Source organism: Nanorana parkeri, unplaced genomic scaffold, assembly GCF_000935625.1.
Source record: "Nanorana parkeri isolate BGI_ZX_2015 unplaced genomic scaffold, ASM93562v1 scaffold1442, whole genome shotgun sequence".
In the NCBI taxonomy this organism is placed as follows: Eukaryota; Metazoa; Chordata; class Amphibia; order Anura; family Dicroglossidae; genus Nanorana; species Nanorana parkeri.
The window spans coordinates 37,827-64,799 of NW_017307710.1; the positions used below are offsets into that span (position 1 = coordinate 37,827).

The 26,973-nt window shown below is 40.4% G+C and overlaps 1 protein-coding gene across 1 annotated transcript in view; it reads left to right on the forward strand.

The window, feature by feature from the left end:
• NUAK1 (NUAK family kinase 1) overlaps window positions 1-26,973 on the forward strand; it is an 88,581-nt gene that overhangs the window by 1,150 nt on the left and 60,458 nt on the right. The gene's annotated exons all lie outside the window — the stretch shown is intronic.

The window sequence follows — 26,973 nt, forward strand, 5'->3', positions numbered from 1 at the left end:
CTTGTATTTAAATCAATCACAGATCGCTATGGGTTTGGCCACCCATAGACAAGGCTACAGTTAGAACAGGACATGCCAATGGGCAGTCTGTGATATCCACAGACACATCTTGTGGGAAGAACTGATTTGGTTGGAATAGTTTTCCTAGCTTATTGATCTTGATCTAGCCAAAGACATGACTGTCTCATCATTGAATAGGAATGTTTATTTCATAGTCATATGGTGGTCAGATCTTCCAATTGCAGTCTTATGTGCATGGCAGGCAATACATACCCATTGGTTGTATGGCAATGGATATCTCTTGGTTGTATGGCAATGGATACCCATTGGTTGTATGGAGGAAATAACTGAACTTACTGGACCCATGTTGGTCTATGGGGAGTCACACGTAAGCAGACTTGTGTCCCTTTATATCAGATTGCCCCCGATCCATCACAATCATTTCCACCAAAATGGAACTGTGTTTTGTTTTCTTGATGTTGATAGAGTCAGGGGTAAACGGGCGCATGTCTGTTCAAATCTGGCTGCCCAAAGACTAACATTGGTCTTCCGGTCAGATCCACCTGATCTAACGTCGGGCTTCCGGTCAGATCCACCTGATCTAACGTCGGGCTTCCGGTCAGATCCACCTGATCTAACGTCGGGCTTCCGGTCAGATCCACTTGATCTAACATCGGGCTTCTGGTCAGATCCTTTTGAAGGGAGAACCTGATCGGATCATACGTCTGAAAGGGGCCTTACAATTGAGCTTTAGCTGTTGATGATGTTTTTAACTATTCATATGTAAAGTAAACTAAGCCACTGACATCTTCTAAAGCCATATTGGTACCTGATAAGACTGGTGGTGATGATGATGATGATTTTGACAGTCTGGTGAAGGGTTATGAGGACCCAATGGGCTATACATAGGCAGTTTGTCCTTGTAAAGAATCCCAGATCCAATGTCTTCATTTGATAAGGGAAAGAGAAATGTGCAAAGTGCAGCCACCCATAGAAACTAATGGCTAAGCATCTTTTGTTACTCTGACTGTTCTAAACTGATGAAAGGTGAACTCCTGATTAATTGCTACGCTGCATTTTGCACACAATCTTTGTGTGATTTCATCTTCCCTGATCATGCTTTCACTCTGATCTGTTTATTGAAAATGTCACATTTCTCTGTGTGAGGCCTTGAAACGGTTTATGTGACCTTTGGATCCCTACAGCTCTTCAAACAGAGCCCTGCACGACACTCTAGCTTGTATCTCCCGGGATCCAGAGTGGATGCAAAGCAGGGACAAGCCAGTCGGTGTCAGGTGAAAGCATCTTGTCCAAAGCAAGTGATTTGCAATCAGCTTCTCACATGCCTCAAGCGATGACTGGAGCCGAGGGGCATGTTGAGTGCATTTTGAGATAATCTTTATATTTGGCTGCATCACAAGAAAACAACATGTCATGAAAAGTTTTGACCTATTAAATCATTTTGATGTAACAAAAATTCTATTCTTAGCAGTCATACCCGTGTTCTTGGTTTACAGCGATACTTTATATCAAGTAGCACATGCATTTATAAGCGTCTGGGATTTTTTTTTAAGCAAGAGAGCTAAACGTAACCTGTCCAGTTTTCACTGGTGGTGTCACCATTTCATGCACCATTGGCTATAATTAGGTAGTGTGGGGATGACCAACAACAAAAATGCAATCAGATTTTGCAACACATGGGAAAATGTGTGAACTTTACATAATTACCTCTTTCACAAAAATGGTAATGGTCTTGTTTTGTTTTTTGTTTTCTCTGTCATGTGTCAGACTGATGCAAAGATTTCCAAGGAAACGTTGAGCAGCTTTGAGCCACCAAAGCCACTATTGGTAGGCTCTAGTGTTACCATAGCAATGACATTGCTGCTACAATTCTTGTATTATAATGTGTTGTTATACACTGTGATTGGTACATTAACCAGAGATGGATATTGCTCCTAAAAATATTTTTAGGAGACGTTTATCAGCTAACTGCTGGATATTTAAAGGACAACTATGGGGTGAGTGATTTTCACTCATCCTCATAGTAAGAGCCGACGCGCGACAATGAAACTGTCACACGTCGGCTCTATTGATCGGGAAGTGAGTGAACACATAACATCGCTCACTCACTTCCCGATCATCTCCCTGCAGAGAGTGGTGACTATCAGTCACCGCTCCCCACAGGGATTCCCCCCTCCCCGCTCCGATCCTCCAGCGTTGAGTAGAGGAACGGGAGGGGGCGGGCACAGCTTGCTCTGCCTCTAAATAGGCAGAGCAAACTGTCACTCACGCAGCTGGGTGGATCTAGACAGTATTGTTGGGATCCGTCCTGGCTGCGGCGCTCTCAGTATATAGTGGGCAATAGCCCGCTGTATACTGAGCTTTGCGTCACAGAAGGAGGTTAGTATATGTCCTCCCATGACCCTAAAGAGGACTGTGGGGAAAAAAGGTTACCCCATAGTTGTATTTTAAGTTAACGGTTTATGGATCTACTTGGCCTACAACTATTGAGCCTAGGCAGTCAAGAGAAGCTTACAGGAACAGTAATATTGGAAAGAATTCCAGGCAGAGTAAAAATGAACCCTTGCAATGGGGCTACACCTCGCTGCTTGTTTTTCTCTAGAGGACCAAATAAAGAAGATATATTCTTAGCTCCTTGAGGGCAGGGACTGTGATGTGAATGTACAATGCATAATAGCGCTGCATAAATTGTTGGCGCTATATAAATACCTGTGATAAATAATAGCATATACTCACCGAAGCCTTGATCCTGCAGCAGAGAACGCTCTCCACTCTTCCTCTCTGCTCCGGTGATGGAATGTCCCTCGGCGACCTTGCATCTAATACAGTGTATTAGATGTGATGACTCACCAGTCCTTAGCCGGTGAGGGGGAGAGAGTTCTTCTTCTTTAACTGTCTCTGACAACAACAACAACAGATTGATAGAATGGAAAACCGTCTATTTAGCACACTTCAATAAATAAGGCTGAATATGGCAATGTTCACAGCAATTCTTGCATTTAGTTCACTAAAGTGCAGTTTGGTTGGTTGCCATGGATTTCTGCACTTTTTACAGTCTCACGTTGGTTTACTGGATAAGGCTATAGTGTTATTTATACAGTCCCATGTACATTTTCTATCAAGGCAGGAAGACATTTAGATACCTTCTCTTTTAGGAAGGCTCTATTGTGCTTTGCATTGGTTCAATGGAGGGATTTTTGGTTCCTTTTTGGCTCGCCTAACCAAAACTGGTCAGATAATATATTGATGTTACTCACCAAGCCCTTACTCCATGAAAGCCATTGTTGCCATGCACTGCACTGGTGATGGCCAACAAGGCTGAGCAGCTTTGGAATAAATGAAATTAAATATTCATGCTGACACTGTCGTTCCTTCTGGAGAGTGGCTACTTTTTGTTCCCCATGGTCCCCTGATGTGTGTTGTAAAGTAGCCACCGCTCCAAGCTCACCCCCTGATGGACTATAATCTCATGTTTAGTTTACTAATTTGTAATGAGATTGTAGTCCATCACAGGCGTGAGCTTGGAGTGGTGACTACTTTACAACACACACAGGGACCATGGGGAACAAAAGTAGCCACCCTCCAGAAGGAAGGACAGTGTCAGCAAGAATTCAGAGATGATTTGAGGCTCTATAGCTGAGTGATACACCAATAAAGTACACTTATGTTAATAGTTCAAGTACTTAGGCTGCACCCTGGCTGCCTTTTTAACTCTGCTGGTGCTGGCATGCAACTGGCGTTTCAGAAGCCCTTGCAGTTGTGTTGATCTGGTGCCCAGCATGCAGGTTGTAGGGAACTTTTTAGCTGCTGCTTGTCTTGGGCGGATTGGGAAGACGGACAATGCTGATGGGCAAAAATTACCGAACACAGCTAAACCCTACTTCCACCAAGATTAGTGAGCAGAGGATGTATGGTACGCTATGCTGGCCATAGACATGAGACTTGTTGCCAAATCTACTGGAAAGCAGCTAGATTGGGTCTGTAATTTAATGCCTATAGCTACTCTTAGCTCCTTTTATACACTGATATGAATAGCTTTATGTTCTTCATAGAACCACACAATTTGTTGGTAATTTATACTTGCAATTTAATAAATAAAATGAATGCATCCATCAGCTTGCTTTTAACATACCACCGATATCATTACATTTTAATAACTAGGCTACTTAGAAATATTTTTCAGTCCAAGATTTTAATGAAAATATGTGGTTTCAGCTATTTTGTAGGTAAAATGCTAGTGTTTACTGTGTAAACATTACTTTTCTAAGCATTTAATACATGATGTGGTACTCTGGCTTTTAAATATGTGTAACACTTAAAATACATTTTGTGTGATGAAAACTTTAGGGCCCGCTTCCAGCACACTTGGTGGAACTGCAAGAATATGTCATTGTAACTAATTGTGTAAGCAGATATTGCTTTCTTTTTTCAGAAGTTATGGTGTTTAGGAAGTTGCCCCAGGCCAAAGGGACAGAAGCATACAGTGCCAGCGTGGGGCAGTGTCTAGTCCAGGAATTATCCAACTGACAATCAGTACAGTATTGTTCTTTTTTAGTTCCTTTTTTTTTTTTTATTTCCTCTGGCCCTGAAATTACTTTTCTTGGAATACAAAGATAAAATCTCTACAGTAGATCCATATACGAAAGAAATCTGCACTTCCAGGTTATCTTTTGTACCAGACGGCTTCTTTGTTGCCACTGCATAAACATGCTCTTGTTGTAGCTCCTCAAACATCTAAGGTATTCCCGTGGCAGTTACAGGAAGCCTCCACTGGCAGTCTTTTTCTTTTTTTTTCATGAGTAGTGGTTGGTGGAAAGATACTGAGTGCAGTGGCCAACACAGGAGATTTGACACTCCTGGAAGTGTCAATATGTTAGTAGATTTCGAGGGACTGCGCCGTTGAATGACATGGGCATTGGGAATGTTAAGTATTTAAATTCCTTTTTTTTTTTTGTCACTCTAAGGTGAATATGCACAAAATTTAATGTTTATGCATTTCCAAAGCATTCCATATGTAATTGTTACTGTCGAGTACTGGTTTGCCATTCAGCCCCTGAACATGTGTTATCAGTAGTTTTTGACCCTAATCCTTGAACATATCCAGTTTTAGCACTTAAATAGAGATGAGCCTGGGCATGGTGTGAATACAGTTCCCCTGAGTTCGCCCAAGCACACTCAAAACTGTGACCGCCACTTCCTCCTCTCTACCTAATCGGTGGCAGCAGTTGTGTCAGTGGCATACCCTGCTCTTTTTGTGACGTATAGCGGGGTGGGCAATGAGCCTCTCCGCTTCACAGTTTTTCACAGTTTTTAGCGGGAGGAAGGGGTGGCATTCACAGTTTTTAGCCAGGAGGAAGGGGTGGCATTCACAGTTTTTAGCCAGGAGAAAGGGGTGGCATTCACAGTTTTTAGCCAGGAGGAAGGGGTGGCATTCACAGTTTTTAGCCAGGAGGAAGGGGTGACATTCACAGTTTTTAGCGGGAGGAAGGGGTGGCATTCACAGTTTTTAGCCAGGAGGAAGGGGTGGCATTCACAGTTTTTAGCAGGCTTCACTGAACTTGGTTCACACCAAGCCTAGGCTCATCAGTACACTTGGAAAAACTTTTTCCTGCATTGGTTGGTGAGGCATCGTAATTAAAGGAGAACTATGGGGTTAAGGCTTTTCCCCATAGTTCTCCTTAGGGTAACGGGAGGACACAAACTAGCGTCCTCCCATCACCCTAGGCTCAGTATACCGCAAGCTGTAGCTCGCGGTATACTGAGATGCCGCAGCATACCGCAAGCTGCTGCTCGCGGTATACTAAGACGCCGCAGTTGAAGCGGATCCCGACATTTATGTCTGGATTCGCCCAGCTGCGTGACTGACAGCTGGCTCTGCCTATCTAGAGGCAGAGCCAGCTGTACCCTCACCCGTCCGTTCCGCCAGTCAGCGGTGACAGTCAGTCAGAGTGACAGGTTCGAGAGGTGAGCGAACGCCGGTATATGTTCGCTCACCTCCTGATCTACTAAGCCGACCTGTGACAGTTTCATTGTCACAGGTCGGCTAGAACTATGAGGTGAGTGAAAAGCACTCACCTCATAGTTCTCCTTAAAAATAGACTGAAAAGTGAATAGAATGAACTTTAAGTGTAGCCAGCTGTCTCGCATGTAATAGTTGCACTTGATCTGTATCATGTTTATTTTGCAAATTCTTGTGTTAAATGTTTTACATTTATGCAATACTCTTTAGTTTTAATTATGTTTAAATGACAAACGATTTTTTAGATATGAAAGTAAAACTGGGTGGTTGTAAATAATGTACTACCATCCTCCTGAATTATTTAGGTTTGTCCAGCAGAGCCACCCAATGCAAGCTGTTTCAGTAAGGTCTGCTGTTTCTGTAGCAAGATATTCTTAGCAGTTCAACCTCTGTACTCAATTACACATTAAATTGAATTCAGTGCAGGATATGACACAGATGCAAATGTAAAATGGCTGCATTTATCTTCGTAATTTTTATTTTTTCTTCATTTTATTTCGATATTTTGCAAATTAAAAATTGACTCACAGTCATACTAGGAAATAGTTGTTTGTTTTCAATTCAATATAACATATAATGTATAATATTATATTTTATATCATATATATTTTTAATATCAATTCAATATAAAATATAGAGTTACATAATGTCCTTGGCTGCAGTAAAAAGTAACTTTTTTCTCCTTTAGTGGGAAAAGAAAATCCCAGAAGAAGTACTATCTCTGCCAGTGTCTCAAAGTATTGAAGTGAGAGCCAACTGATTGCTGTGATTTGTGTATTGAAGACTGTAATACAAAATGTGTTTTTATTTAGCCTGGATTCACACTGTTGATACTCAATAACGTATGCGTGTTACGACATGTTATTCTGAGTGTTCGCATGCATTGACTGGAGGCTGAGTGTTCGCATTCATTTGACCATTCACACCAAAAAGTGCATACACTATTTTCTAAAAAGCAGCACGCCACAATGCATGATAGTGCATTACTGTGCGTTGTGTGCTGCAATGCAGGTGCTTTGGTAAGATGAGTTGGGGTGCCAATAATGCTGAATTGGTCATATGAAAATAACTACTCTGTACATGATGACATCATAGCTGCGACTGCCAGCTGGAGCACGGAAGAGGCTGCGGGAGACAGGTTGCATAAAAGGAGGAGCCTGCTGGAGCAAGGTTTAGGGCAACTAAATGTGTTATTTACTGGTACTACAGGCAAAATGAGCATTTAACCTGCAGTGAAACCCCCACTGCAAGGGTATTTTTTAAAATTTCCCCACCTTAAGAACCGGTGGCACCGCAGCACATCATGCATATTGATGCAAAGCAACAGTGTGAGCCTAGCCTAAAACTAGAGCAAATGTGAAGATTTGTGTCATTTAAGAGGTGAAACTTGATTGGTTGATGAAAGGGGCTCGGTGTTTGATCCAGTTTCACGAAACCAGTCCCACAATCTTAAATTTGCAAATACAAATTTGAGCAAGTTGATTCACTGTGATTCAGCCTTACCAAATGTGTGTCTCGTTCAACATTACTTTTTTCCAGTAATATATTTTCTTAATTGTACAGTATCAGACACATAGAATCCTTAATTATATACCCTGGGTTATTTGCCGTCACCTTGAGGTGATTAGACACTGGCAAGCAGAATTGTGAGCCCATATAACCCCTTCACACTCCCAGCAAGCCTCTGTTTTTTGCTAGTGCCCTTAGGTGGAAGATGACCTCTCTACTGGGAGTTGGTTTCTGGCTAATTCTACTTCTACAACCTATACGAAGAGTACTCACCTAGCTTCACCTAAGCCACTGGGGCTGTGATCTTGCGACAATATTATGTACACTGAATTATTAGGTAAACCCTTACATGGTTTACCTACAGTATAGTGTAATTGTAGCATATGCATTACAGCAATAGCATAGCAATTCTGAACTGTATTATAGATTTATTAATAGCACAGGTTCCATTAGTGTTGGCTATGGTTTCAGCATAGACCGATCAATAATACCGTCGGAGAGTGCCAAGTAAATATCTACTAGGATTTGCTCTGACAGAGTGCTCAGGGACACCGACAGGTCCCCCGCATTACTGGAATGGGCTTTTGGTGTAATCTGCACATGCAGAGTACAGTTCACAAACAGGGCCAATAAGTCGGTGATTGTTTCATCAATTGCCCTGTTTAATGCGTGTGTCTTTGTAATTGCGCTGTGATTTTTGTATTGCGGTAGCCAGACTTTAATTGTTGCCTGATCCTGCAGAATTCAAAAGAACTGGATATTGATTGAGATTGTCAGGAGTATGTTTTTAGACTGAACATTCCCTTAGATGACTGAATTTATGTTCCCCAAGATAAGATTGGGTATGTGATAGTCTGGAAGTCACCTAAATGTGTATACTTGCAGAATGCCCATGTGTATGCCTGTGACCTCCACCAGACATAGGGTTCCTATATATGGGCAGTTGTCTAAATTATGGGTAATAAGAGAGATAATGGTTATCTCGGACACTGCCGTGCTTTTCTTAAAAAAAAAAGTTATCAATTATTTGTCTACCATATTGGACAATGTCTGAAAGCAGTTACGGGGAGATCTGACTTTTATTTTATTTTTTCATGCATTTCTCATTCACAAAGATACCAGAACAAAATGAACCCAAGCACTAGAAGTCTTGGCACACACTAGTGGCTGACATACAACCTTCCTCTGCCAGAGTAAGCTTTGTTTGTAAACCGTGGCACTTCATGGACACATGTCACTACAGTGACCCATTCATGTTCCTTGTAATTATACTGTGAAGACTGTACTATTGGAAGCATCCATCTGTTACATCTAGAAGGGTTAATGCAGTATAAGCAGTTCTGTTTAGCTATGAGATCCAGGTATTTTTTTTTTAGATTTGGCAGACAAATCAACTGTGACATAATTCACACTCCTATCAACCGTTCTTCTGTCACTGCAAATTCAGTCATTCCGAGCCTTGCTGACAGAGCTTCATATTGTCCTCATCAGTCTGCCTCAGGAAAAAGGCTGAACATTACACGGGTTACTTTCTAATCAAGCTTGCTTGTCTTATTTGACTTGACTACATCCGACAGAAGATTATGCACATTATTGTGCCTGTTGAATTGTGAAGCTTGAAAAAAGTGCTCGTGTTTAGTATTTGATTAAGAGCACACATGCACTTTGCACATATAGTATATTTGTGTTAAGTATACTTATTACCTTTTAGGCCTGGTTCCCACCTGGGTGTTTTACAGCGCGTAGGAATGCGCTGCAAAACGCTCTACGCCCAAAGAAGTACAGGAGCTTCTTTGGGGGGTATTTGCCGCGCGTATCCATTAGGCTACAGCCGGATAGCCCTCGAAAACGCTTGTTTGCCGTGTGGCTTTTTACAGCGAATCGCGGTAAAAATGCGCGGCACGAAAAGCCTTAGATCCTACCTGTCCCTATACAAAGCAGTATGTTAAGTCTGAGAACAGGTGGCAGTTCCAAATTTTCTTTAGAAGTGCTCAAAGCTTGATAATGTGTGGAGAAAAAACACTATAGCTATTATGTATCTTAACACATAAACACTTGATGCAAAATGAATCTTCACATTGATCTGGCCAGTCCGCTTCAATTATGTTAATGGACTTTAAATGGGTGTCTAACAAATTATTATTATTATTCAGGATTTATATAGCGCCAACAATTTGCTCAGCGCTTTACAATATGAGGACATTACACTTTCAATACAAATCACGACTATGGTTAGGAGGGCCCTGCCCCTGAGAGCAATCTAAAAGGGAGGGGCAAGTGATAACTAATGCTCTTTGATTAAACCCTGCATATAATGTATGAGTAATGTGTGTATATATTTTAAATATATAGGTAATGAAGTAGTATAACATGATAAAAGTAGGATTTATGTGTGGTGACGTTGTTGGTGGAGGTGCAAGAACTTTTTGTGCAGGGGACAATAAATGGAGTTTTGCAATGACTTCACATGCAAGCAGCTAGATTTACAGCTAGATTCAAACATGTACTTGTGGGTCATTGGACAGCTTGTGCATAGGCACCATACAGTGCAATATTGGGCAACAACCAAAATCAGTTAGGCCTCTTTGAGATGGGCGCTGTGCATTCCGATCAGCAGGGAAAACGTGCACGGAATCTTTACTGATCGGAGCAGAACAGAACAAATGTCACACTTGTGACATCCGCGTCGGTTAAGTTTTTTTCTCCACCAGATTACTTCCTATCTGTCACTATCTGGACCTCTAAAATGGGTACTCCCGATCTGGATGCCAATAGGCTAACATTGGGCTCCTAGAAAACTGATAGGCGGACCTGATCAGACCACCAATTTTTTTATTTTATTTTTTTAGTCTGTGTTTTATTTAATTCACTGCCGCCAGATTAAGTCAAGTTTTGTACTGTTGGGCGCTGTTTCAAAACCAGGGAACACATGGCCTGCAAAGCCTGAATTCAGGTCTATTCACAAAATAGGTATACTCTTAGCTGTATGGATTTGGTGAAGAGGGCAGCCAAATACACAAGGTGGGTGCCAGGAGGAATATTAGAACCAATAAGGCTCTGTCCCGCGAATGGGCAAGTTTGTGATACAGCATAACGAAAGTGTATCTTTTAAGGCTGTTGATAATGATGGCAAAGGTGAGTTAAGAAGTGGACCTGCTGGCAAGAAGATCTTTCAACAAGTTGGAAAAATCACCCTGTACAGTAGTCAGCCCCTAAAATCAATCAATCTCACTCCATCGGAGTTGGCAAATGGCCAAAAAAGAAAAGAACAAAACACTTTCAGTTCAATGATGATAATAATGATAATTAGAACTTCAAGAAAGATATATTTTCACTAGCTGTGTTGTGTTAAATAAACTCACCTGACAGATTTATATTCGATGATCCAATATTTCTATAAACATTTATGACAGTTTCTATATTTCTTTACTTTTTTAGTAAAGTCTGTCAATAACATCAAACTGCGTTTGTTGACATATACATAAATATCTAAGATGGAAAACTTAGATCTATTAGAACTCAAAGCTGGAAGTAACATTGCTCTGGTGCTATCCTAATGTTGAAAATTCTTTGTATGCCCTGGGATTGATACAGCTTGGCCAATTTCCTGCTATCAAAGTTATATCCCACGATCAGGTGAGGTAGAGGCAAATCAGAGAATCCACTTACCATGTAATGTTATCCAAGCTATGCAATACTGTGTATTGTTCATAATAAGAGAAAGTATGTAGACTACAATAGTGGTTTTGTTTCCAGTTAAATTCTTCCGACAATTGGCACTGTAATGTATGCATAGCTCTAGCTAGTATTTGCTAAACACACAAACAATGCCTCTAAATATGTGTCTGGCACAAAGAAGCCCAGTGCACATGACTAGCAAGATTTGTTCTGCACATAGAACTCTCCTATCTGGACATGAACGTCATTTCATTGTTAAGGAATTTGCAGGCCCAGCGGTAATCCCAGCTTGTTTCAGAGATGGGGGGTTGTCTATGATATATATATATATTTTACTTTAGATAAAAGGAAAGCTTTAAATCAAATAAAGTTTAGAATTCATAAAAATGGAATGGCATAGTCCAAACATAAATAGGTTCCCCTAAAAACTGTTCACCTATCAAACTGTTATTAAGTTCCAGGTACCTCTAACCACTGTATGCAAAACAGTATTTGTCTTGCAAGGAGGGTGACTATAATTTTGACTTCTACAAAAAATAACAAGATTGTGTCAGATGAGATTTCCCAGGATGGGATTTCCTGTTTGATTAAAAAATGTACTTTTGTCGAAAGGAGTGGTGCCGATGGGTCACCCACAGCTGGAATTTGAGCCTGGATGGTAGAAATTACCCTGCCGGGCTGTTGTATTCTGCCAACTGGCACTTGCCACTGTCTAAATCCCTAAACAGTGACTGCAACTGATTATGAATTCACTGGTCGGCAGACAAAAGTAATTTCCGGAATTGTGAGGGCACTGCATCTCATGCAGTCAGAGAATGCCTTGCATTCATTGATAAACATACTAGGTGCTCTCTCTGGATGGGTCACTGTGCCAAGCAAGCGACCCTCTGTGTTTTCAGAGCAGAGTGGAAGCAGCACAACACAGTACTGGCACCCTGAAGATTGCAGCCGGCAATGTAGTAGCTCCGGCCCCAGCAGTTGATCAGGTAAAGCATGTTCTCCTCCTGGTGAACCATGCTGTGGAAAGTCAGAAGTTGATGCTCCTTCCTCACTTATCCGAGTTTTAGGCTGGCTTTGGGGAACGCTTAGGGCCAGTTTGCCTTTACTTATGTGTTTCAGAAACAGAATCCACACCCTTCATGGTTTGATAATTGCCACAATAATGTGTAATACAAAAGCCACAGGTCAGGCTTTCAGTATTATGCAGGCTGACCATCTTTGGACTGGAGCATTGTCATGTTAATTTGTAAAACACTCTTGCATACGGTAATGCTGAATGAATTTGCATCTGCTCTGATTCTTACAGTAGTGGAAACACTCCTGTCTCTTTCCGGAAGACACAAGATAAGCAAATAAGTATTGCTGTTCTGATCCTTTAAAATGTCATCCCACTCAGATCTTACAGTTGGCTTGTCAGCAGGCCTGAACTGATTCATCTGCCTGTTAATGGTGCCAAGTGACAGACCCTAGCACTCAGCAGGAACTAATCAGAGACATATTTAGTCTTCCTGTAATGCTCGTCTGAAATACAGTTCACATGTTAGTAACTCTAAACTCTGAAATAAAAACAGATTTTGCAGCTTTCTCCAAACAATTGTTTTCTGTGTTTCTAGTTTGTATATTAAATTTGGGTGGAAACATCATGATGTTACTAAAACAGAGCATCTTTAATTGGTTATTTAATTATCTCTTGTTGAAACTATGTGGCCAGCTAGTGAAGTTGTGCAACATCTGTTTCGAGGAATAATCCACTCAGCATCTTAGCATTTATATCAGGCAATTAAATCTTCATACACAGAAGACAAGAGGAGTGTTTTCCTATATATTGATCCAGTATCCTGGATGCTTCTCAGAAATACATGAACAGATGTTTCATTTGTGTAGTGCATCTCTGCATCATACTGCTAATATCTTTTATGTTCTAAAAACTGGGTGGTAGTGCACATTCTAATTGGCTTGCATAAAATAGTTTGAGTAATAATTCTGTAACTCACTGCAAAAATGTAAACTCCCTTTCATAACAATAATGTGTAGTCATCTTGTCAGGTTCTGAACATATTTCAAATCATGCTGATATAGTGAGGGACAGTATTTTTTAATACAAAAACATACATGTCTCCAATACATTCATATTTGCCCATGTTTTATCCCTTTAAAAACACCAAGTACAGAAAAATACCCATTGATATGCTTAAAACCCCACTTCCTGTTTGGGCTGGTAACACAGGACCTCTGCTTTAACCCAGAATTCAAATCTGTGTTATCTCTGCCCCGGCCTCTGCTGGACTACAGAACTCAACCTTTCCCTGCCCCTCTCTATCCCGCTATGCATGCACATGTTGATTTCTTTTTCAGGTAAACATTGTTGCTGCCTTGACTTCCAACAGCCTGCCAAACGCTTTGTGTAGAGAAAGGTCTTGGAAAAAGTAGTTCTGGGGCTTGTCTACATCAATAAAAAAAAACTCCTGATATAATGGGGGCAACTGATGTGACAAGGGGGGGGGGTCTTCATTTGAAGGAGGCACTTGGATGTGAAGGGGGAAACTCACTTTTTTTGTGTGTTATTCTTGGGATCCCCCTTAAAATCTATGACATTGTAAACTGGGGTGCCTTGAGAATTTGCATACTTTTAAAGGCTGAGAAATTCTGGCTGGCATTCTCAGAAAATATAAGGTGCAAAATCCAACTATTTATTTATTAAAAATGAATTCAATATATTTTGTACATACAACTAGCGAGGTTGCACTAGTCTATTATATCCATTACTTTTTTTTTTACTAAAAAGATTATCTTTCAGCATTTAATACAATTGGACTTCACTGATGCATTTAATAGCAGCTCTTAAACTTTCAGTGTTGGTTTATGAAACGTGTCTGTGTTCAGCACCAAATAGAGTTCACACTGTGAGTTGTAGCTCTGCTGGACATATATAATGAGCCTGTCACTCTAGTGGACAATCTATCTGCCATGCAGTTCCCATTTTCCCTTGATGAGGAATGGCAGAGAGGGCCATTCCATACTTAGTCTGGCACACATCTTTGTCATTCTGTTGAGTCGGTTTGAAAGTTATAGCAAAGCAGAAAGTTTTATGAGTTCCATGCCTTAACCATAACGTGTTTTTCCAGCTTAGGCAGCGGTCTCGGACCCAGCTTATAATCTTTCCACTCATCGTCATTGCTTCCATCCAAAAAAAAAAATGCTTGAATTTACCAGTAGATGTTTAAATTTCAATGGAATGTATGTAAGGCAATGTGGGCCTGTTTTTAAAAAGAGCAAAGAAAAATAGGAATACATATAGAGAACTTGTCCATAGTGACCAGCCAGGCTTCACCTTATATTCTCTGAGAAAATCAAACAAGGAATCTGATTGGATGCTGTAGGCACGTTCTCCACTACAAAGCTTATTTGAAATAGAGCAGGGTGCCTTCCCTTTTTTGTTGAAAAGTGACAGGTGGGAGTATTCCAAAGACGATTAGGTAGGGATGTTCAGATACCAGTTCCGATACTTGGCATTTTCACACAAACTACCAGGGTTGCAGGGGTTGCAGCTGGGACTTGGCTCTGGCGCTTCACCACTGTACCTGAAATCATTAATCTGTATTGTTTTAGAAAAAATGTCACATGACCCTAAACAAACATGTATCAGTGCTTGGTCTGGTTTGTATTTGGTCTAGTCTTGGAGCTGGAACAATATCAGTACTTGTACTTGTGCCAAGTACGATTCTTGGTATCTGGACATCCCTAAAGTTGGGCAATGTTCTGAAAACTGTTACATTACCTACATAACAGTTTTACTTGTGCAATGACTCTACGGCCTTGTTCACACCATGTCCGTTGAGCTGTGTTTTTATGAATGCTATGGGCACATAGAAAAAAAAACTGTTCACACTGTTCTTGTTATTGTGTGATGGTGTGCAGAAAAACGCAACTCGATGGACATGGTTTGAACAAGACCTTGCAAGAAAATACCACCTAGGCATTTTTGGGGGAGAAGTATCCTTATTTCCCCTTTCAACTTGGACTGTTCTGGATTTTTTATTGTGCTCTATTACTGCTACCTATGATTGACTCATAAAGAACAAGTAGAACTGGAGGTGAACCTGCTTTGTGCTTTCTTTCCAAATAAAGTTTTTTATTAAGTTACAAATATAGAAGACGTCTTCACATACATTTATACAAATACACAAGTGGTTGGGGTAAGTGCCAAGGGTACAAAAAACTGTCCTCTTTTCCTGTGACATAACCCAATTGACATGAGCAGTCACACTATGGATACTGAGGGGCTTCGTGAGCCAATTCTTAGCTATTTCCCTTTTTGCAGATGTGCAAATATGCATGGCTAGATGAAATTGTTTACGAAGGAGACCTTCCGGCCTACAGTTAAGCAATGCAAGAGCCGGGTCTTTGGTGAGGGGATCTGAGAACAGTGACGATAGGAGGTCAAACACCTCATCCCAGAAGGACGAGGCATGAGGGCAGCTCCACCATATGTGGAAAAAGGTGCCTGGTTCTGGGCAGCCACGGAAGCAGTTAGGGGAGCAATCAGGGTTAAAGATAGCCATTCTGGCCGGTACCATGTACCAACGCATGAGGACCTTGTAGTTAATTTCCAACATGCTTGCACAGCGCGAGCTGGATTTAGTATTTTCCCAGGCTTGTTGCCATGTGTCCTCATCAATGGGGGACCCGAGGTCCTTTTCCCATTGGGGGACATATGAGGGAGGGGGCGTGTCTGTGGGGGAGATCAGTGCACTTTGTGCTTTCTTTATGCACCCAGTAAAAAAAAAAAAACACAGGTCTAGACCAAGGGTCTATAACCTTTTAAAGATTTACCTGTGGAGAATATCCCTGTTCCTATGGATATCCCCGGAGATGAAGATCTCTTTTTCTGGAGGTCGCTCTCAAGAGAGAAAAAGACCCTCAGGGAGTTTACAGCAGAAACGATTGAGAAAAAAAGACCCTTGAGGAGTTTACAGCAGAGGTGCCCATTATTTGTGAGCTGCACAAAAACATGAGGCTGCATCATCTTACTACAAAATAATTTTATCATAAAGTTAGATACTACACAATATGTTTCATTGCAATTCAAAGTCTCTTCTTTAGGATTAGTGTCTAGGGCTGTGCTGCTAAGGTCGAGTATCCAGCTTTTAATGATCAGTTTCTGCTTGCTTTTCATCTGTTAAGTTGTTCAGTCCATCCTGTGTCCTTGTATTACCAACTTCCAGTCTGTCTCCCTTTCTACTAGACCTAGCCCTTACTCCCACTATTTCCCCCTCTATATACATATAAAATATATATATATATTGCACACACATACAGAGGCAGACATATTGTACATATCATAGATGCTAGTGTTGGCATTCATCCTTTGACAATATCCAAGAATGGAGAGGACATATTGATATTGTCCCATGATACTAGGAGTCACAGTTAGAAATAGAACTGCTCAATGTCATCTTTCATCGTAAACAAGTTAGTGTGCAGCCAACATAATCTTGCTTCAACATTCTTAGCTCCATGGCTTAACCAGTTGGCAGGTATACACAATAAAAGGTAACAGTGAACAAATTCCAATTAAGCTGAGTCCAGTGATACTGTAATATTAAATAATCTGTCCAGAACAGTGATTCTGTGGTATTCATGTTGCCTCTTAAATGTATTTAAATCCAAGAAATAATATGAGTTCATTGTTAGGGTTTACATGCACTTTAAGTGGTGAATTGAATTGTCTATTCTCCATTCATGGGGCTTTTACAGAGGAGCCACATAAACATCCTTCTCAACAGGAGGGAATATTGGATGATATTGAGACCAGATTTTAGTTAATTCTACAAAAATAGAAACTCTTACATATTGTTATTACAACTTGTGCAAATAAAAATAAAAAATAGCTGTTGTAGCTAGACGTAAGATTTATAGATTTTTTTTTTTTTTCCATTTGACCTAATTTGCTTAATATGAACGGCTTGGCAAATATAGCTTGTTATATTTTACAGTGTGACAGTTAACAATATTAGAGAAAAGAAAGTATATTTACCCAGTCTCGGGTTGTAGTCAGTGCATCTTGACCTAGGACACCCTAACATTTTTAATGGAAGTAATAAAATTATTACTGGACCTCATTGTGTATACTCTTTATTGAGTCATATTTCAATGCTTTATTGCCTTCAGGGTATGCCCTGAGATAGCGGTGGATTGCCTGACTTGGCTTTTTACTAGTGGTCATGAAAATATTTTACAGCTAAAAACATCTAGCTGTAAAACAAGGAATATATTGCATGTACATTAAATTAGTTTCTGTGTTTTCAATAGATCTCATTATGCTGTGGAAGCGAAAGAAAAATGTAATAAGTCTCCATGTGGTCAAACATTGGGGATATTTCCAAATGATCTCACCCTCAGGAGAACCCTAATTCACCCGACAATAACATCCACTGTTCAGAGCATGTTAGACAGTCTTTATTTTAATTCTCTGTAGGTATTGTAGCTTGGTGCTCCACTGAATCAACAAAGAACATTAGTTTGCTAATGAAATTTTCCAACTTAGGGAGCACTCCTGACTTTGAAAGCAGTCTTCTATGCATACTCAAAGTGTGATTGTTGCACAAATCATTTGCCTTATCTGCTTGTCTGTGATCATTTTTAGACTTTATCTTGCTGTTATTGTATGCTTTATATATGTAAATAATATAAACCAAGACTACAACTTTGCTTTAAAGCACATCTCTAAGCAAAAATGTACCCCATCCAACAGCTTCCTCTCAGACCCCTCTCACCCAACAAGATATTTTATTTACTTATTTTTTGTCTGCTTAAGGGATGATTTGTGCACCTATGTCTGCTGTCCGTGCCCCTCTCCAGCACCGTTTTTGGGTGTGGAGGACTGGTAATCCAGCAATATAGATGTACCCACACTGGCTGGTCACTGATGGTCCCCTTTTGCTGACGTCGCTGCTGAGAGTCCTATTCTGCATCCTGACCCCACCAATTTACAGCCAATAGGATATGTCCATGCAGGCAGTGACATCGACAGCCAAAGAAGGACCACACCTGCTACACACAGAGTGAAAACGCAGAGCTGGAAGCGATGTAGGATTTTTTTCTCTTCTATGTCAGCGATTTAGATTTATGAGGGGGTGTAGAGGGAGCCTGGAGTAAAGCTTTAGAGTAGATCTAAACCCAATTACTAAAATCTCATATAAGCTTTAACATGATACTGTAATTTTAAAATTGTTTAAAATCTTTAAAAAAATGCACAGCTATTGTTAAAGAATCCTGTCAAAGTTCTTGTTCAGAAACATCATGTTATGGGGTGACCACTGCCTTTATGTTCCTGCATTATCACACACGTGCACCCCTGTTTGAGACTGCAGGCAGCCATGCCGCACGCTCTCCAGGCATAGTACACTGTTGTTACTATCAGGATTCCGGTCCAAAGCAGTGATGTGCATGTCTTCATATTTACCCCCATCATCACCATCCTCCCACTGGATGTGACCTGTACATTTAACCCCTTCAGCCCCTCCTTCCTCTCTGCTTGAGTCTGTACTGGCGCTCAGGCTGCATTAAATCTGTTTGGAGTGGCGATTCAGTGGGCTGCCCTCGGAGGACCCCATATTTTCCTCCTTGCCTGCACCTTCCTCCTTGCCTATGCCTCTAGTCTCAGCGGCTCTGGTAAGTACAGGTGTGTATGCAAGACTGATGAATTTAATGGACAGGGACTGCTGACAATTGTAGTAGGGATGCACCGATACCGTTTTTTCGGCATCGAGTACCGATATTTTTTATATACTGGCAGTCCCATTAAGGAAGACAGGTGACGAGGGATCAGGGAGCCAGCTTTCTGGCCAATCAGAAAGCTGGGGGTCGTGTCATGAAACGCTGCCCGACTTCCTGATTGGCTGGGAAGCCGGCTACATGCTCCCTCGTCACAGGTGATGAAGGAGCATGGAGCCGGCTTCCCGGCCAATCCGGAAGCCAGGCAGCATGTCATGATTCGCTGCCTGGCTTCCTGATACCGGAAGTATCGAGCTAGGCATCGGACCATTTGGGCGAGTAAGAGTACTGGCCCAAATACTCCGTGTCGGCACTGATACTAGTATTGGTATTGGTGCGTCCCTAAATTGTCAATGCTCTCACACACCAGGACTGTCATAAAATTATTATATAATGATTATATAACGATTATGTTCTGTTGTAAGCTCACTATCTACTTGTGTTTGTTGATTGTATTAAAGTATTTTTAGGTCTGTCTTCTAAGACCTTATTTAAATACAGTTTTGGTTAAAATTATTTTTTGTATCAGGACAAGTAGAATGTCATGAGAGACAAGTAGACTGGGCCCCTGCTTTAGTCCTTTGACAAGTAGTTTCTTGAGTAGTTAATTGACTGATACTTTAATTGTATACCTGTGAACTAAACATATTTGAGAAGCTTACCTAAACACATGCATGTCCAACATCCCAGATGTTTAGAGCATCAGTAAATTTTAAGTTTCACATGCAGAAATTGAGATTGTCTCACACTGCAAACAATAAAATCCCCTGACAGCATAAATGTTTAGGAATGAATGATCATATTTACATAGGTATAGTCAGCTTTAAACACAAGTTAGATCATAAAAAATACTTTGAATGTCTTTCACAGAAATATATACATATAAAGGTTCCATAGCAGAAAGGAAGATTTTTCAGAGAAGGGTCTGGCATATTTACGTAAGAGACATCTTGCTGGGAAAACTGATGAACAGCATCACAAGCAACCCTTCCTCGGCCTTCCAGAAAGTGTATCATATGGGAACACTGCGTCTCTGCCTGAGGTTCTTGCTACTGCCTTCTAACACTTCAGATATGGCAAGCAAAATTAGGTGCACAGCCTTCCTTTTAGATCATAACAACAGTGAACAGTGAGACAACTCAATCCTCAAATCTGTTTCTGGACCTCCATAACCTAGCACAGAAGACTCTGCAACTCGAAAGAAAAGAGAACCGTTTTCAACCATCACAGAGCGTTTCCAACAGGTCATGGACATCAGCTTCTGTCATAACAATGCTTCCATCAGTTGGAATTTGTGTTTGTCACCGTCTAAGAAAACCTAAAGTTGCAACTGAAGCCAAAACTTTGTTTTAGTATTGGATAGAGTATAGAGGGATTAAAAGATCTGTCAGGTGCTTACTGCAATGTCCCTTTTTGTCCTGGTCACCATCATCACTGAAAGTGGAAGAAAATCCCAAATTTTGAGTTCTCACCAGAACAGGAGTAGATGGAAAACCTTCCAATGGGGATGCTAGTTCTGGTGACCCTCCTGACCACCAGGGATTCCCTCACTTTGGAAGAATGTCCTCTTAATCGCCTGTTATGGCTATTGGACAGGAAGTGAAGGGAAATCTACCCAAATGGAGACAGATTTTACAAAAAAACGGACCGGGGTTATTACCTTCTCTTACTCTATTCAAAATAAAAAGTTTTGGCTTTAGTTCTATTTTAACACAGCCCAGTCATGAATTTGGAGCATGGCATTTTTTTGGAATGGGTCTGATAATGCCACATAATGCATTGCTTACAACCGGTATGGAGGCAGTGAAAAGGCTGATAAGATTGTAATCAGTAAGTTTGTCAGAACTACAGGTATAGCGAACAACAAATTGCCACAACACTGAATGTTTGTTTCTTTTTTCCCTGCTAGCTAATGTTTGTTAAAGCTAGGGAGAGTACACCTGGCATATTTTATAAAACAAACATCATGAATTTGTTTAGCTTCAGCTAATGCATTCATGTAAAATGACAGTCAAAATTGTTTGCATTCTACTGAGACGTTATTTTGAAATTCCAGCGACTGCCTTGTTTTTCTTATTTGCTTTGCTATCCTGTATTCAAGTCCATGGCATTCTGTAAAAGCTCAGTTAATGGTCATTGATTCAGTTACCATGTAAATATTGTAACTCGCTTCTTGGAATAATTTTTTTATTAACATATCCCATAATCTGCGGTGTTTCTGAAGAAAATTAAACTATTGTACTTGCAGTTTAAGCCGTGGTAAAGTACCCATGGACACTGGATAATCTCCCAAATATCATTGGTTTTAGCAGGATCAGGTGATGATTATGCTGTATATAGGATGACTGTAGCTCTTGGCCAGGTTGTAATTTTCTACCTGAGACTTACTTGATTTCTCTTTTATGAGAGCGATGTCTTTTATGTATCTCAGATCAACTTACAACCCTGCAAGAAATGTGCATTTTTAGCTAGAGCAAGTTTTTCCAGCATAAGATCTTTTGCTGGTGTCCAGTGATCAGGTAATGTTTATGGCTACCCTTGGTAAAGCATGTTATGAAAGAAATACAGGAGCGTTTATTGCAATTCACCAACTTAAAATTTGCCTGGCTGTCTGGCTTTATTACATTCTGAGTTACTGACTTGGAACAAGCCTGCAGCAATTGGAATCAGAACTCCTGATCTGCATACTTATTCTGGATCAGGGACTAAGAAAGCATTAACCATTGAATCAGTGTCCGGCAATTTAGCATTTTAGTTCTTAGTTTTAGGTTTTGCTATAGTTATTGCCTGTATTCAGCTGCTGGCAACCAACGACATCACTGATTGCCAGGAGCGGAGCAGGGCGCTCTGACTGACGCACAGCCCCCCTTGCTGCCAATTTGGTGAAAATGCGGGGGACTCCCCTGACTGTATCTATGGAGAAGGAGTGTTACCATAGAACAGAAAGTGTGCTTTGACTTCTGAACATCCACCTCTCCTCAGCTCAACAGGGCAGGGTTAGTAAAAACTGCTGGACAAAACACTCCAGAGTGCACAAAGACTCAACTCTGGATGTCTGGAAGGATCAACAGGTATTTTTTGTACTTGCTGAACAAATAGAACAACATGGTTTCCACGGTATATCTACCAAGACCAAAATAAAACCAGTTAGCGAAAATCATTTTTAGGGTTTACATATACTTTGATGACGTTGACAAAGGTCAGTAGTGACATCACTCACAAATGTAGAACTGTAGTAATGAACGATTCAGCTCTTATTACTGCTGTTATGTTGTAATCTCGATCCTGGACATTATTTGCCTAATATGTTTTTACATAATGATGCAAGGATATCTTGATTAGTTCCATTTGGAGAGTCCAAAAGAAAGATGTAATTACTCCAGTGTGTACTATGTTCAGGCAAACTCTTGCTTGGACTGTCTGTAAGAGTTTTAATGAAATCCTCTAGGGGTTATCCATCTGTGTCTAAATGTAGATGTCCTAACAATGTCAGCTATTAACTTTTAACTCTGAAGGATCATTTCTACTCCAGGTCACTCAAATCTTGATAAATGAACTTCTCACCCTGTCTTAGAGCATTGATAAGGTGATGTCAGTTTGTGAACTCTAAATGACCAGATTTATTGATTAGTAATCAGTACTGCTTTGCATCCAGAGCTGTAGAAGTTGAATAAAAGAAGTGTTCTAGCTTGTCATATCACAGCCTTCACCATGCCATATTATATAGAGTGTTTCCTGTCCCTGAAATAAAAGAAAACCCAAAGGTTTTTGCAGTTGTCAGGATTGGGAGATCAGATACTTTATGACTTGACATGTTGTAAAAGGTTGTAAAACCTAAAGACATTATAAATCAAGAAATGCCTTTTCGTTTATGCTAGATGTTTTATCGTTGAGCAGATGGGGCATATGTGAGGAAATTGCAGTCAAATGTTTAAAATCTTTCAGATGAACAGATTATTTAGTGTTTTTTATATGTGGGAAAAAATATTGTTTTCCTTGACTAAATGTGTGCAACTAACATCTGGCTAGTGTTTGCTTTTGGTATGTATGAATAGAGAGAGGAAATCCCATCTTCAATTTAGCTGGGATGTGGTCAGAAATATGACAATGTTTAAAGGATCTGTCTTATGATGTTCTGCCACAAGCAGCCCATTCTGACTTGGAACATCTTTGTTGAAGTCTCTAGTTCATCTCCTCCCTACATCTGCCCAGCATCTCTCATTAAAATACTCTTAATAGCTTTGAAGCCCACTTTGGAGTTGGCACACAGTGCGGAATTCAACACAAAAGCCAAGCACACGCTTGTATTCTTTATTGAAAGTAAAAGTTCCTGTGCTGCTTGGTTCACTATAGAAAAAGAGAATCCGTCACTTTTCTAATGTCATGATCAAATTGCTCAAAGCTGCAAAGGAAATCATAATTGCTACATACCCGTTATAATTTCATTTTAATCCAACATTTATGCCTGCTGGTAGTTGAACAACATTCTCCAGAGTGATAGGATGGTAAACATTATTATGTGGGGGGAACTAGTGGGGAGATCTGATCAGATATAAACTGAATATATTACTAATATCATAAATGTTACTTAATCAATGTCAGATCCATAGACACACTGTGTTCTCTACCAAATGTATGCAAAGTAAAAGAACAGTTCTCAGTTAGATAACGTCTGTGTCTACTGATATCTGAAAACAACATCTTCCATAAGCAACTTTTTTTGTATTATGATACTTGCATAGTAACCATATCCCAAATAAATAACATACAAACCCCAACCAACACAAAAACAAATCTCTTAAACCCCTGCATACATATGACACTAAAAAAACAAACCCGGGGGTGTATAAAAAATATGATATGGTTACTACTAAGTATCAAAGTAAAATAATTCAAAAAAAGTTGCTCATAGAAGATGTTTTTTTCATATATAAGTAGACACACTGATGTTATCCAAGTGAGAACTGTTCTATTTGTTTGAGTGATAGGATGGTACTGGCCTCCGAGAGGGATTATTCTGTCTAGAACACATTGTGCCTACTATATGTTGCTGCTTTTAAGTCACAGTAGCCAGTGCACATTTTATTTAGGTATATGTCCTTACTCTTCTCATCTTTTTCCTCACTTTGTCCCGGTAGGGGTAGAAGGGTCAAACAGTGTGCTACAATAGAAGATCTCCCCCTTTTGTCATGTGACTACACACGTTACTAATTACTATACAGTACAGTGTTCCTAGTCTGTCATGTGACCTGATTTAAAGCAAATTCTAGTATGTGCAACAATTAACCCTTGCAGTGGGGCTACCCTTGCATTGCAAGGGTTAACTGCTCGTTTTGGTCTAGGGGCCGGAATAAACCAAATATACTTACCTGTTCCTCTGCTCTGTTGCAGTCAGCACTCACCTCTCTTCCCCCCTCCGCTCTGGCGGTGAAATGTCCCTTGGTGTCCTCATATCTAATGTAAGTGAATGGACCAGCATTAGACATAATGATGTCATGGGTTCTTAGACCGCCGGAGCCCAGGACCGGTCTAGTAGCCAAAGACAAAATCTTCGCAGCACACTCGCCAGCCAGCCTGCAAAAAAAAAATAATACACGGTCTAACTTCTAGGGCTAAGAACAGAGGTTTTAGTTGCACAACATTTGCGAAATATGTGGAAGCCACACTGCCTCGTCGAGGTCCCTCCCAGTGTAGTGTGGTCCTAACTAATCTATGAGAGCCTCTATTTCGGAGTATACAGTATATATATAGCAAAGGATGAATTGGGTACAGGTTAGCCTGGCGGTAGCCCAACCTCCTTAAAGGTACAGGGACACACCAGAAGCCCCACACATCACAATGGCAACTGAAGCCCTCACGCCAAATCCAACAACTGCAACGAATGGCAAATGCACTCATCAATTCATAACTAGCTTTGAAGCAAGGTGTACATAGAAGGGCTTTACACAGAACAAAGACAAACATTTCCCAGCACACTCAGCCAGAGGAGATTGAGGATCAGCTAAGTATATCTTCTTTATCCTCCCTAGCGGTAATCCCGAGTGTGGCTCGGGGTTAATTTTCAGTACCAAAAGCGGTAACCCCTAGCCACACTCGGGATTACGCTGTAGCGTCTTACCTTGTCCACGATCCTCGCTGTGTCCTCCGGCCGATGCCGGCATCCGTCTTCTGGGTTCCGTCCCTTGCGAGCGTCTGCGTCGCAGTGGGGTGGAACCGGCGGGAGATTTGAAAGTAAAAAAACGGAAAAAAAAATAGAAACAAAAGGAAAAAAATTAATAAAATAATCAGACCGCCAGGGAGGGTAATCTATCCCCTAGACCAAAATCAGCAGTTAACGCTTGCAGTGTGGGGGTAGCCCCACTGCAAGGGTTAAGTTTTGCAAATCCTGGAGTTCTGCTTTAAGAGAACTATCTTTTAGTACTTTGACAACTGATTTTTGTGAGTGAATGTTTTCACGCTTTTATCATATATTTTTTTTCTATTGAATTAAGCATTTATTGTGGTCCCTTTTTACTTCCTCTGTCACCTTATCAACAATTTGTAGAGCCCAGTTTTTGGATGACGTGACTGAACCAGTCACGTCGAACCGATCATAGAATGCTAAATTTTTTCCAGTTTCATTTCAAAGTTAAAGAGCACTTTATTATGACACAGATTTTCTAGTAATTGGAATCATGTAGCACAAGGAGTAAGTGGTTGGATTATTTATATTTAGCTGATCTTACATGTATAGCCTATCTTAAAAACATTAGACACTTCCTTCATAGATGTTGTTTTTTTGCTATTAATATAATTATTAACGGCTGTGTAATCTTTGTTCAGCTTGTGTGTTCTTGCCCAAGCCTGCATGTTAGTGCAGCTGTAGGTTTGGTAACAATACCATTTGCTTTGGAAATCATTGTAGTATTGACATGAGTAAACAAATTGTAGAAAATCTTAATGCAGCCTACTTTATACTGGCCAAGCCCCAGCAGGGGATGACTGATACATTGATTAGACCATCATTTTACTGAGATTCATTGGTTTTACTTTTCTATTTCACCCTCACTGATCCAAAGCATTCCAGCCATTTATGGCTTCTTAATTAGAATTTTTCAACATCCCCCTGGTAGCATCTCCATGGGGATGACCTTTTGCACAGCGATTGAAGTCTACTTATCTAAATTTATTTTGACCTCGCATTGACTACTACAAATTCTGATGTTATCTTTGCAAGGCCAAATGCCAGACAGCCATAGCAGTGATGATTTGTGATAACATGTATGCATAATTTGCAACTGTGACCATTGCTATCAGTGATGCATCTACTTGACTGTAACATCAGAACTAACCAAAATGGAACAAAAAATGAAAATGCTCAAAATATACTGTGTTACCTGAGTTTATAGTGTATATGGGTGTCTTCTTTTCTTTTAATTCCTGTCAGATGTGTCTGTAGGCATACAGTATATTTGTATAGGTTTATTGATTATCTGAAACGGTTTAAATTCTGAGGAATTCATGAGACTCATGTTATCGGCTCAATTCACAGGTGAGAATGGAGCCTGAAGGTGACTGTTGGTTTGGTTTAATTTCCTTCTGGGTAAGATAAGGTTATAGCATTAGTGTGATTTTGTGATCTGTCCTACATTATAGCTTGGATATTTTCCATCTTTTACTGCTGCTGTGTAATGAACTTATAGTTTGCCCAGCACTACCGTAGCATCAAAGGTTCACTCAGCTGTTGCAGATCCCTCCAATCGGTGGGATTTGGTAACTAACATATGGAGTGAAGGTGGAAGTGCTTTAAAATATATGTATTTTTATTAGGCAGGCTCTATAGCTCCTCTGATTTCAGGTCACATGCACTGAAGTTGCAGCGACAATGCACTGTAAGGGCACTAGTTTTGTGTGAACGGCATCTGCACAGTGTATATCTAGGTGGACATTTTTTAAAAGAGAACTATATGGTAAGTGTTTGTTTTTCCCCA